General features: G+C 40.4%; 1 pseudogene; it reads right to left on the reverse strand.

Annotated features, from left to right (window-relative positions):
• Nucleotides 1-5,063: 5,063 nt before the first annotated feature.
• On the reverse strand, nucleotides 5,064-6,004 carry LOC101682918 (annotated as a pseudogene).
• Nucleotides 6,005-13,536: the final 7,532 nt, after the last annotated feature.

The raw sequence follows: 13,536 nt of genomic DNA on the forward strand, positions 1-13,536 counted from the left end.
AGCTCAGTCTTGCTGACCTGACAGCTGCTTGGTCTCTAAGCAAATTTGCACTGTCAGCTCTGATCACTATATATTGATTGTGTGGTTTAGCACTCAAGTCAATCTTTTACTTCCTGTATTTGCAAGTTACAAGGGGACAGAGCATTGTATCTTGAAGAACTGACAACACTGCTCTATAAAACACATGTCATTTTGTCAAAGTCATACTTTCTTTTTAGTCCTGCCCATCTGACCTGGGACAAACTATTTTTTTCTACGGCTTGATAGAAACAATGATTTCCCTGGTGGCTTGATTAAAATAGAAACTGTCAAATGGACCATCTGTATGATATCTGTATTAGAGTTCTGTAAAGAGAGAGTAATATTTGAGAACTGTTTAGGATGAAACAAACTGCAGAAATGATTATTAATTTTTTTTTTGTCTAATCACAGCTGGCACATTAGATATGTTATTTTTAAAATCAGCAGCATGGTCATAGGAGCATTTTCTTCTCAATTTGCCACACCAGTAGGCATATGGTGCTGATGCCTGCATAATAAAATCGAGGCAGTGAGGCCTTAAAAAACAACCCATATTATTATGTTTTCCTTTGGGTGCTAACTTGAGATTGAGCAGCTGTTCAACAAGTGTGGGAGGTGTTTCAAAGACAGAGTTTGGGTCTGGGCCTGAAACTCCACAGAATATGGAAGGTTCTGTCCTATAAGGTGCACCAATCTGGACGTCGGCTCCCAGACGGTACATTCACTGCAATTTAGTCTGTGCTTCACAGTCTCCAGACCTCTAGAGAGGAGTTAAAACGTGTTTTATTTTGCCAGTCTGGTCTGAAAGAAGCACTGGGATATTCGGTATTCACCTGGCTGTGAAGTTTTGGTTTTACTTAAATAATCATCCCATGAAGACAGAATTTTCATGACAGTTCATTAAAAAGAGAGGAAGCTGCTCGTGCAATCGACATACAGTTCTTATGTCGCTGTGTCTCATTTGCTTATGAACAACTCATCCAAATCATGACAATGAAAGAATTTTTTGTTATGGAAAACTTCAAATAAGCACTAAAGTTGAGGGAATGGGGATGTGTGGGTGGCTCAGTTGGTTAAGCATCTCCCTTTGGCTCAAGTCATGATCCCACGGTTCTGAGATCAAGCCCTACCTTGGGCTCCCTGCTCAGTGGGGAGTCTGCTTATCCCTCTCCCTCTGCCCCTCCCCCAACTCATGCTTGCTCTCTCTCAAATAAATAAAATAAAATCTTTAAAATAATTAATTTTTAAAAGTTGAGGTAATAATATAATGAACCCCCATGTACTCTGAAACCAATTAGTCTCCCCAATTAGCAACATTTGCCAATTTGTTTCATTTATACCCCTACCTGCCATTTCTATCCTCAGTGGATTAAAAATCTCAAACATTATCTAAAATATTTCAGAGTGTATCTTTAAATAATAAAGACTCTTTTTCTAAAACACATAGTAGTATTATCACATCTATAATTAAACAATAATCCCAAATGTTATCAAAGATCTAGTCAATGTTCTAATTTTCCTGATTATCTCATAAATATTTTATAATTGGCTTGTTCAAATCAGGATCCAAACAAGGGCTACATATTGTACTTGTTGTTGTGTCTCCTAAGTATCTTTCTCTCTTTTAAAACGTGTTATTTTTGGAATGTAAAATAAAGATATAGAAAACTACATGAAATGAATTTTTATAAATGTGAACACCCTTGTAACTACAACCCAGGTAAAAATGTAAAACTTTGCCTTCCACTGCAGGAGCTCCTTTCCATGAGATTCATCCCAATGATGAACACTGTCTTCCCCCATTACTTTTATAATAATTGCTGCTTTGCAAATAGTTTTCACCGCCCCCCCCCCCCCGCCCCAGTTGTGATAAAATGTTTCTAGACATTGTAATTTAGATTTGCCCATTAAAAAAAAAGAAGTCTTTTAAGTTTTAACCTAATCATCTCTGTCTTTTTCTTACTTTCTGTTTGGGTCCTTTGACTGGTAGAATCTCCCATAGACTGAAATTTGCTGATTATAAACTCATGGTATAATTCAACATGTTCCTCTGTCCTCTCTGTTTCCTGCTAATTGGCAGCTGGATCCAGGGACTGGATCAGTCTCACGTTTGATCCTTTAGGCAAGAGCATAGGAGGTGTTGGGCAGTTCTGTAAGAGGCACATCTGATTGTCTCCCTCAGAGTGATATTAACAGCCGCTGAGGATTACTATTATATCTAGTAGTTCATTTGTTTACAAAATGGACATATTCTAATTTTAATAATTTCTATTTCATTTGTTAAATACTATTAATAAAGAGATACTTCCCCTAATCTCTTATTTGGCTACCCAGTGGTATAGTTCATATAGGAGAGCAAGATAGATCCTTGATTCTTTACTTTTATTTATTTATTTTAAAGATTTATTTATTTATTTGAGAGAGAGACAGAGAGAGTGAGTGGAACAGAGTGAGAGAATCTCAAGCAGACTCCCCTCTGAACATGGAGCCTGTTGGGGGCATAATCTCAGGACTCATGAGATCATGACCTGAGCTGAAATGACAAGTCAGATGCTCGACAGACTGAGCCACCCAGGTGCCCCTCTTTGTTTTTACTTAAATAATTTTTCAAGATAATGGAATGACTCCAATTACATTCTGGATGTGATCAATTCTTCATATATATGTATATATTTATATAAATACATATATATGTATACACATATTATATAAGCACACACACATATATACATATCATTATGACCTCATAGATTTAAACATATTTAATTAGTTTCAATCTATCAAAATTACTATTATCGGGGCGCCTGGGTGGCTCAGTGGGTTAAGCCGCTGCCTTCGGTTCAGGTCATGATCTCAGGGTCCTGGGATCGAGTCCCGCATCGGGCTCTCTGCTCGGTGGGGAGCCTGCTTCCCTCTCTCTCTCTGCCTGCCTCTCCATCTACTTGTGATTTCTCTCTGTCAAATAAATACATAAAATCTTAAAAAAAAAAAATTACTATTATCATGATTGAAGCTCCACTTGCCCCATCTTTGACCAGCGAAAACTTTATGTTGTCTTCTGAATTTTTCTGAGGTGGCCCTAGCAGTCTAATAATTTCTTTGATATTGGGTAAACAAGATATTCCAGGCTTATCTTGTCATTTTCTGTCACAGACTTGGATCAGCCATTTTTGTCTAGAGACTCCAGTTTCTTCTAGTGAAAAATATTATTTCAAGATCACAATTTAGGCACTAGAGATGCTTATTGTTACTAGGTTGGTCATTATTTCTATTTTCTGTCTCTGTCTCTATTTACATGTGTATAGAACTTCAACATCCTACATAAAAATATTCTAAAGTTGCAGGGACACCTGGGTAGCTCAGTTGGTTAATCATTTGTCTTCGGATTAGGTCATGATATCAGGATTCTGGGATCAGGTCCTGTATTGGGCTCAGTGAGGAGTCCGCTTCTCCCTCACCCTCTGCTCCTCCCCTGGCTTATGATCTCTCACTCTCTCTCTCTCAAATTACTAAATAAAATCTTAAAAAATAAAAATAAGTTGCAAATATAATGACACTCCACTCCACATGACATTCTCAGTGACATTCCACCCATTATCATTTACAAAAATTTAACATTGACTTGACAATATCACCTAACATACAGTCCATATTTAAGTTTCCACTTACCCCCCAGTGGCATTTATATTATATTTTAAAAATCCAAGATGAAATCCAGATTTATGCATGCTGTATGACTGTTGGGTCTCTTTAGTCCTCTTTAATGTAGAACAGCTTCCCTCCACCTTTTTTTTTTCCTTTCCTGACAATGACATTTTGAAGTCTGAGCTGTTGTCTTGTAGAATGTACCATCATTCTGTGTTGGCCCTGTGATTAGATTCTAGTTAAACATTTTGGCAAGAATGCTACACAGATGATACTGTATAGTTTCTTTTGTAGCTTCTGAGAAAGAGGTGTAGAATGTCAGTTGTTATGTTATGACTGAGAAATTTCGATAACTTGGTTAAAGTATGTTTTGAGATATCTTCATTGTAAATATCTTCCCCCCTTTTTAATTAAAAGAGTCTGTGGGGTGATAATTTGAATAACATAACTATCATCTTCTCCAACAAACTTCCACTGAATGGTTTTAGCATCCTCTGTTTATCCTTGCTTGAATCAATTTTTAAAAACAGTTGCAAAATGGTGATTTCTCATTAAACCATTTCTTCTATACTTACTATCTTCTGCTGTATATATTATTTTTTAATAAAGGAAATCTTTTCCTCTTTTCTCTTTTTCTATCCCTCTCTCTCTCTCTCAGTTCCACTATGGGAATTATGGATATTTAAGTTTATATTATTCAGTGTGGCCAATGGCAGCACCTTTGAGCTAGCTCCTTCAAAATGTTTGGTCCACTCTAACTTTCTTGTCACAATCAGAAGAACACTTTGTAATATATATAGAAATGCATAATGTAATACATCATCTATCAATATTGGGCACAATGACCAATATTCTATTGAAATGAACCAAACTTGGCAACACTCCTGAACGATGTTCATTCTTAGTGGGAGTCAAGACAGTGAAGAGCATTTTCATCTTCTCAAACTCAAACTCTGTACCCATTAAACACTAAATACTCATTCTCTTCTCCTCCACTCCCTGTTAACTACCACTCCACTTCTGTTTCTACGAATTTGACTACTTTAGATACTTCAATAAATGGAATAATATAATATTTATGTTTTTTAGTTTCTAGCAGTTAACAATCCTATTTTATTATTTAAAAATATTTTGTTGCAAAAGGGAAAAGATGCAAGGCAGTAAAAAAGATTGACAGCGACATCAAATTTATTAGTTTTCAAGCTATCAGAAAGACAAACAAATCACTGACAACATGGGAAATGAGGCTTTTTTTTTTCCTGTTTGCTGTCAGAAATTAAAACTAAAAATTGTGTCATTGAGTAAAAACAAAACAAGAAATGGGGAGAAAAAATTTCCCCACTTTCTCATATTCTATATTTTTTTCCTTAAACTATCAACTTACTTACTTGGTTGTCTCTGTAATTTAAAGAGGCATGAAATGCTTATAGTGGATTCCAGGGGGAAAAGGAGGGACTCCAAGTCTTGCAGAGGGAGGTGGTGGGGATGGAATTGGGAGTGGTGGCAGATGCAACAGGTGAAGGGCTGAAGGAGGGCAACTGAAGCGGGCAGCACACATGGGGCATATCTCCCAGGTAGATGAGGGTACAGGGTTCTGAACCTGTGGTCCACCCAACAGCAGAATCACTAGACTCTCAGGAGTGGTTCCATGGAGATATCCCCCGTCTGGGGACTCAGACACACATTTCTGACACTATCCCTCAAACTGTGACAGGCTCTACCAAGTGGCTGGTCTCATATCCACTTTTTCTCTGTTAAGAACTTTCCCTGGGAGAAGTCAGTGATTTGTGAACAGAGTTTTCCGAAGCTTTTACCACCACAGCATACCCTTCGGATTGGCCATTTGCTCCATTCTCTGCTAAATTCAACTTTACCACATCATAGATTCCTAGCAAGTGAATGACTTGGATCTGTTACTGGTCTGTGGTCCACCAGGAGAAGTTGCGCACATAGTTTATCTCTTTCGTAGGTCACTATAGGTATGCAGAATTGTGGGGGTCTTGTTGCTGGGCTTGGAGATGGCTCCTGGCAAACAGGAGGAGGTGACTCTGTGTTACTGCTCCTGTCATCTGAGGGCTGTGAGTTGGCCATCAGCACATCATCATTTGGTCAAATCTGATCCATATTGCTGAATTCCAGGTTCTGACTGAACCCTATGTCAGTTATATATCAATCGAGTTCCCTCCTTCTGAAAAGGCTCCAGAAGGACAGAGATTGGCTTATTTCACTTAGCATGATGTTCTCAAGATTCATGCACATGGTAGCATGAAATAGGATCTCCTTCCTTTTTTAAGGCTGAACAATACCCCATTGTATATTTATACATGTGTTTACCCATTCGTTAGTCAATGGACATGTGGATTGCTTTCACCTCTTGGCTCTTATGAATCGCACTGCTATGAACGTAGTTGTGCAGGTATTTCTTCAAGACTCTGATTTCAGTTCTTTGGCTACATACCCAGAAGTGGGATTACTAGAGCTGTCCTTCTTAAGGCTGAATAATATTCCATTGTACGTGTACACCACATTTTGTTCATCCATTAATCTCTCCATGGACATTTGGGCTATTTCCACATTTTGGCTATTGTGAATAATGGTACCTTGAATGTGGGTATACAGATCTGTTTCTGGGTTCCTTCTTTTTTTTTTTTTTTAATTTTATTTATTTGACAGAGAGAGATCACAAGTAGGCAGAGAGTCAGGCGAGGTGGCGGGGGGAAGCAGGCTCCAGGCTGAGCAGAGAGCCCGATGCAGGGCTCGATCCCAGGACCCTGAGATCATGACCAGAGCTGAAAGCAGAGGCCCAACCCACTGAGCCACCCAGGTGCCCCTCTGGGTTCCTTCTTGATGAATGCCTGTGGCTCCCCCTATTCATTTGTTCATTATTCATTTATTCATTCATTATGCCTACCATGTGCCAGGAACAGTTTTAGGCATCAGAATACTCAGTGATCAAATCAGACAAAAGCACCTGCCCTACTAGAGCTTAAATTTCAAGGAGGGAAGGCATTCCATAAAAAAGAAATATAATAAATAATGTATTAAATGAGATTATGATACATGCCTTGGGGAAAAATAGGGCAGAGTTAGAGTGATAAGATGAGATGGATGGGTTGCAATTTTAAATGGGATGCTCCAGATAGTCCTCACTGAGAAGTGACATTTGGGCAGGAACTTGACAGAACTTAAGGAGAAAAGCCAAGAAAAGAAGTTCTTTTCAGCCATCAGGGAGAAATGATAAGAGCATCAATTTAAGTGATTTCTTAACCAAAATTAGAATGTGTAAAGAAATGAGTTTTTAGGATTATGTCAGTGGTAATCTTTTCTCTGGTGGACATCATTTAGTGCAATTAATTATATATAGAATACAGCTTGTGGCAGAGAAATTTCTCTGTATTTACTGGACTCTTTCACTTCCCTCCTGGGCTCACAGGAAGACTACTTTTCCCAAACCCATGTCTAGGTGGGACCATGTGACTAGTGCTGGATAAAAGAATGTAGATAGAAATCATGTAGGCCATCAGGTTTCCACCTCCCAAGTGGTCTTCCACCCTCACTCATCATTCTCTGTCTCTCTCTCCCTCTGCACATTCTGCTGGATGGAGGCAGAAGATCTAGTGGAGGACTCCAAGGCTCAGGGAAAAGTGGAGCCACAATATGAAAGAAGGTGGGACCCCTGAGTCCCTGCCAACTTGATGGCATTATGAAATGAGCAAGAATTAAACCTTTGGTATGGGTGTAAGCCATTGAGATTTGGGGTGGTCTGCTAGAGCAATTAGCCAATTTTAACACATATCCTATCCAGCTGCAGCCAGCTGGAAGCTATTTCTTTGCCAGTTATGTGTAAAGCAAACATCCCTATGTTGAGTCCCAGGTAGACAGCTCCTTAGACAGATGGTGTTGCTGCTTTTCTTACACAACTCTCTGCTGCTCCCACCTGAGGTTTTCTGGGGGTGAGAGAACAAGGTCTTCCATACCTTGAATAAGACTCTAGATTCATAGACTTAGGATGCTATGAATGCTTTGCCCCTCTGTTGTGCAGGACTTCCCATGCACGGCACCATGAAAGGTGCTTCCGCCAATGGCAGGGCCTTCTGGGTAAACTATATTCAAAATAGTCTTAAATACATAGACTCCTAGCTTCCTGACTTTATTAGTGTACCTCAGAAGTAAAGCGTTGCCTGATATCTTTCCAGGCACTTCCTGTTCTTTTTCATCTCACTCAGATGGAACAATCACTGTACCCTCTTTCTAGTTTATTCTAAAATGTCTGAGCTATGTCTTTCAGGCAATCTTTGAGCATTTTGTTTGTTTGTTTGGTCCCTGGGAAAGTAAAAACACTTCTCTCCATGGGTCTTAGCTTTAAACCACTGGCATACATTCTTTTGACTAAAGAAGTTATTTTAATGAATATATATATATATTCTATATATATATTCTATATATATTCTATATATATATTCTATATATATATTCTATATATATATATATTCATTAAAATAACTTCTTTAGTTATATATATATATAAAGTTATATATATATATATAAAGTTATATAAATATATATATATTTATTTGACAGAGAGAGAGGTCACAAGTAGGCAGAGAGGCAGGCAGAGAGAGAGGGGGAAGCAAGCTCCCTGCTGAGCAGAGAGCCCAATGCGGGACTCAATCCCAGGACCCTGGGATCACGACCTGAGCTGAAGGCAGAGAAAGCTTTAATCCACTGAGCCACCCAGGTGCCTCTATTTTAATGAATTTTATATCTATTCTTGGTTTGGTGGTTTTGGGGAAAGGGTTGATTATCCAAGGATCTAAAATGTCTGTTGGTTTTCCTGAGTTCCCTCTAGTTCACTAATGTCTTGTTGCAGCCCACTGGAGCACCCCTGACCTGCCTGATTTCAGTAGTCATATGAACAATTCCATGCATATGGACAACATCCTACCTCAAGTGTATGCATGGTGTCTCTCTACTTTTCTTAATGCTTTCTCAGAAGCTGTGGAAGTTTGTTCAATTGATATGTGGGTTTAGGGGAACCTAACGCAAGACAGTTGGAAATGGAAGCGTTAGAAAAAGCAAAGCCTCAGGATAGGACACTGAAACTCGTGAGAAGAAAGCAAGGACCCCAGTGCTAGTGGTGTGTGGCAATGGAGAGAACCTCTGGTGAGCTCATCCTCATAACTGCTAAGAATCTCACTAGCGAAGAGCTAGCATGAGGTTTAGGTAGAAGGGGGAAGCACTGACTTCCACAGTAGCTCTAGTAGTTATGAGGGTAAGTATGAAGATTGTGAGTTGGCCAACTTTTATTATCTGCTTTAAAAACCTGGAAGAAAGAGAATGGTCTATCAATTCAGGGCATGCTGTGAAGCCCAGAAAGTGTTCTTGGTAGCATTATCGAGCTGCTTCTCTTCAACTGGTGGGTGACAGATGTGCTAGTAAGGAGACTGCTTGTCATTGACAGGTTTCCTTTTGGTAAGATCAGAGGTCTCATAGGGAAGGAGTAGATGCTGAGACATATTTGATGGATGTGCCTGAGAATTCTGAAGCCCTAGATTCTTCAGAGTGGGAAGAAACATTCCCCTGCATCTTGCTAGAGAAGAGCAGCCCCCCCCCCCACCCTTTGCCAACAGATGGACATGAAGCCTTCACCTGAGGTGGAAGTAAGATGACACCCATCCTTTCCAGGTCTACCCACACCTTCCACCATTGCCATCAGATGAATAATTAGGGTCAGCTCTTGGCATAGCCCAAGCAGTGCCTGCTGCAGAAGCAGAGAGCACACTCCTGGAAGAACTGCAGGATCTTACCAATATGTCCTGGTAGGAACCTAGAGATGGTGTATGGGAGTAGACCTTGAGGGTGCTCAGTCGAGGGAGTGGGACATAAAGTTCTGTACAGAAGCAATTACTGACCTGGAAGCACCTTCCCATGATGCAGGATTAAACTTCCTGGTAAGGACCCTTAAGAGGTTGCTAGCTGGATTCTTTGATGGTTGGACATGACAATAGCTTACAATAAACATGGAAGAGATGTTGCAACTGCCTAACTGCCTAGACAAAGTATGGAGAGAAGAGTCAGAAAGGCCATGTTCAAACTGGTTTACTAAAGGACACCAGAGAACCTACCAGTGACTGTGTTGCCCAGCTTGAGGGACCCTTTGCTAATACAAGAAGGAACACACTAATGAGAGTGGCAGTGACCATATTAAGTCAAAGGTGGCCATGCTCCACAGGCTTCAGACCATGGCCCTCTACCTCTCAGACCTCAGGACGGGGCATGGGAGCTGCTCGGTGGACAGGCCCTGTAAATGGCCAATGTCTTACCTCAGGCATGCATCAGGGGATCAATCTACGTTTTGCTTTAGCACTTCCTCCTAAGTCTTTTTGGTCCAAATAGATGCGATCCAGAAGTGTGGGGGGAAATTAATGCATTAGAAGACAAACTTCACTGAATGAAGAAGTTAGGGAGTCAATCCCCAGCCTCCTTGTCCTTCAGTGGGATAATTCTGAGAAACATTCTCCACAGTTCCTCTAACGGTCTGTTGTGGGACTGAGACCCCGATGTTCACAGCAGTAAGAAGTCTCCTGTTCTGGCCTCTTTTTCACTCAGGAAGTCACCAAGCATTATTACTTCTTCTGTTCTGTCTCTCTGTCTCAGCAGCTTCGCTCCTGCTCCCTCCCAATTCAACTACCACACCCCAGTTCTTGTTTCACACTTTGCTTTTACAGAAGCTCAAACTAAGGCTCTTCTGTGCTAGAATTTCAAGTTCCTAAAATTAATGTCTGGGAATCACAGGACGCTGGGCACCAATTAGCCTATTAAAATATCCTCATTTGGAAAACATAGCCTAGCTTAGCATTAGCTGGTTCTTGGTAATATTGGCATTCTCAAAATGGTAGTACATTTCACTCTCTCTACCTCAAGTCCATTTAGGGGGGAGGCGATATTTTTCCTAACATTCCCCAAGCCCCACAGAGAATTCTTGATTGCAAAGCTGAGACAATATAGGGAAAGCCACAGGGACTTAAACTCCTGTAAATTTGCTGGTCTGAGGCAAGGGTTAAAATTTCCATAGGCTTAGGGACAAATACCTCCTTCTGAGAAACAGAACAAATGATAGATAATAGCCACCAGGGAGTAATGGTTGTCTGGGCAAAATAAGAAGTAACAATTCCAAGCCGGCTTGCACAAGTATTTCTATTTTCCAGGAGCCCTACAGAACATCAACCACAAAGAAAGGCATCCTGTGACTGTCTTGTGTCCACTAAAAAGTAACAGCTACAAGATAATAACCATGGGACTGTAGGACATTTCCCTACTCACAGCCCCTCACCCTTTGGAAAAGTGCCTTTATAAGCCTTGCAAGCTACCCCTTTAGGGAGTGACATTCCTCTTTCTCATTGGCCTTCTCGTATATAAGCTATCTCTAAAACCCCCACCTGCTTTTTTTGTATCATGGTCAGTGTTCATTTCTATGATATTGAGCCTCAAGAACCTGGTCCATAACAAAGCCAGATAAAACTCACAATATGAGTGAGCTAATAGCTGGAACCACTGTATCTCATACAGAGCAGCTGTTACTTATTTATTTATTTTCCCCTGAGGATAGACTGGCTGCATCCTTTTATTTTTTTATTTTTATTTTTTAATTTATTTGCAGTGTAACAGTATTCATTGTTTTTGCACCACACCCAGTGCTCTATGCAATCCGTGTCCTCTCCAATACCCACCACCTGGTTCTCCCAACCTCCCACCCCCTGCCCCTTCAAAACCCTCAGATTGTTTTTCAGGGTCCCTAGTCTCTCATGATTCACCTCCCCTTCCAATTTCCCTCAACTCCCTTCTCCTTTCCATCTCCCCATGTCTTCCATGCTATTTGTTATGCTCCACAAATAAGTGAAATCATATGATAATTGACTCTCTCTGCTTGACTTATTTCACTCAGCATAATCTCTTCCAGTCCTGTCCATGTTGCTACAAAAGTTGGGTATTCATCCTTTCTAATGGAGGCATAATACTCCATAGTGTATATGGACCATCTTCCTTATCCATTCGTCCGATGAAGGGCATCTTGGTTCTTTCCACAGTTTGGCGACCGTGGCCATTGCTGCAATAAACATTGGGGTACAGATGGCCCTTCTTTTCACTACATCTGTATCTTTGGGGTAAATACCCAGTAGTGCAATTGCAGGGTCATAGGGAAGCTCTATTTTTAATTTCTTGAGGAATCTCCACACTGTTCTCCAAAGTGGCTGCACCAACTTGCATTCCCACCAACAGTGTAAGAGGGTTCCCCTTTCTCCACATCCCCTTCAACACATGTTGTTTCCTGTCTTGCTAATTTTGACCATTCTAAGTGGTGTAAGGTAGTATCTCAATGTGGTTTTATTTTGAATCTCCCTAATGGCTAGTGATGATGAACATTTTTTCATGTGTCTGATAGCCATTTGTATGTCTTCATTGGAGAAGTATCTGTTCATATCTTCTGCCCATTTTTTGATATGATTATCTGTTTTGTGTGTGTTGAGTTTGAGAAGTTCTTTATAGATCCTGGATATCAACCTTTTGTCTGTACTGTCATTTGCAAATACCTTCTCCCATTCCGTGGGTTGCCTCTTTGTTTTTTTGACTGTTTCCTTTGCTGTGCAGAAGCTTTTGATTTTGATGAAGTCCCAAAAGTTCATTTTCCAGAGCAGCTGTATTAAAAACAATAAGGGGATCTCATTAGGTGGAGTGCAATTGAAAGTAATTGCATTTTTTCAGGTAAGCACTTCAGTGTGTCCACTTCCTGAGCCGTAGTTCTCCATGCTAACTCCCGTCAAATATTTGCACTGCTGTTTGCTAAGACCCGCTTCACCTGAATTATTATCATCCATTGGAGTTTATATCTGACTTACTTTTGATCTGTACAACAGCAGATGTCTCTGTTTCCACCTTTATCAGGAAAAGAATCTTTCCTGATTTGCATCTCAGATCTTGAAATATTCTCTCTGGTAGACCTAAGCCTTACAACTTCATTGAAAGCTTCCTGAATCTCATTTCATCCACAGTATCTTCTCTCTTAGGAATACAATATCTCACTGGTTCCAGCCTCTCCAAACTCAGAACTCTTTAGAGCCCTCCTTTCCCGATGCCCCAGGAGAGGCCCTCAGTGCCAGGTGGGCAGCGAGATTCAGACTGGTTATTTAGATGTTCCTTGTCCTTACTGTTGTGGTTTTCCACTAGAAATTCCTTGATGTCAAAAATAACATCTTGGTAATTCAGTTCCTAGCACAAGGTCATGCACAGAGAAACACTTAATATAATCTTTTTGTTGTTGTTTAAGCAGGGAGAGGGAGAGAGAATCTTAAGCAGGCTTCATGCCCAACCTGATGCAGGGCTCAATCTCAAAACCCTGAGATCATGACCTGAGGGGAAACCAAGAATCAGTCGCTTACACTGAGCCACCCAGGTGTCCCCTAATATAGTCTTTTATAAATGAAGACTGAGGGGCAATTGGGTGGCCCAGTAGGTGAGCATCTGGCTCTTGGTTTTGGCTCAGGTCATGATCTCATGGGTGCTGGGATAGAGCCCCAGGTCTGGCTCTGTGCTCAGCAGGGAATCTGATTGATGATGCTCTCCCTCTACCCCACCCCTCCCCTTCAGCTCTGTCTCTCTCTCTCTCAATAAATAAATAAGTAAATCTTAAAAAAAAAAAAAAAAAAGACTGAGCCAGATTTAAATTTAGAAAACACAAAAGAAAAAATTTAAATGTGACATTTTAATATATTCTAACAAATAAACAATATTTTTGCTTTGGGTTAATATTAGAAGGCTGGTCAGCAGGTTCACACAGCTATACTTCTTAATACTTAGAAGCCCAGAGTAATT

This window comes from Mustela putorius, unplaced genomic scaffold, assembly GCF_011764305.1.
Source record: "Mustela putorius furo isolate JIRA1106 unplaced genomic scaffold, ASM1176430v1.1 tig00000129_pilon_pilon_pilon, whole genome shotgun sequence".
NCBI lineage: Eukaryota > Metazoa > Chordata > Mammalia > Carnivora > Mustelidae > Mustela > Mustela putorius.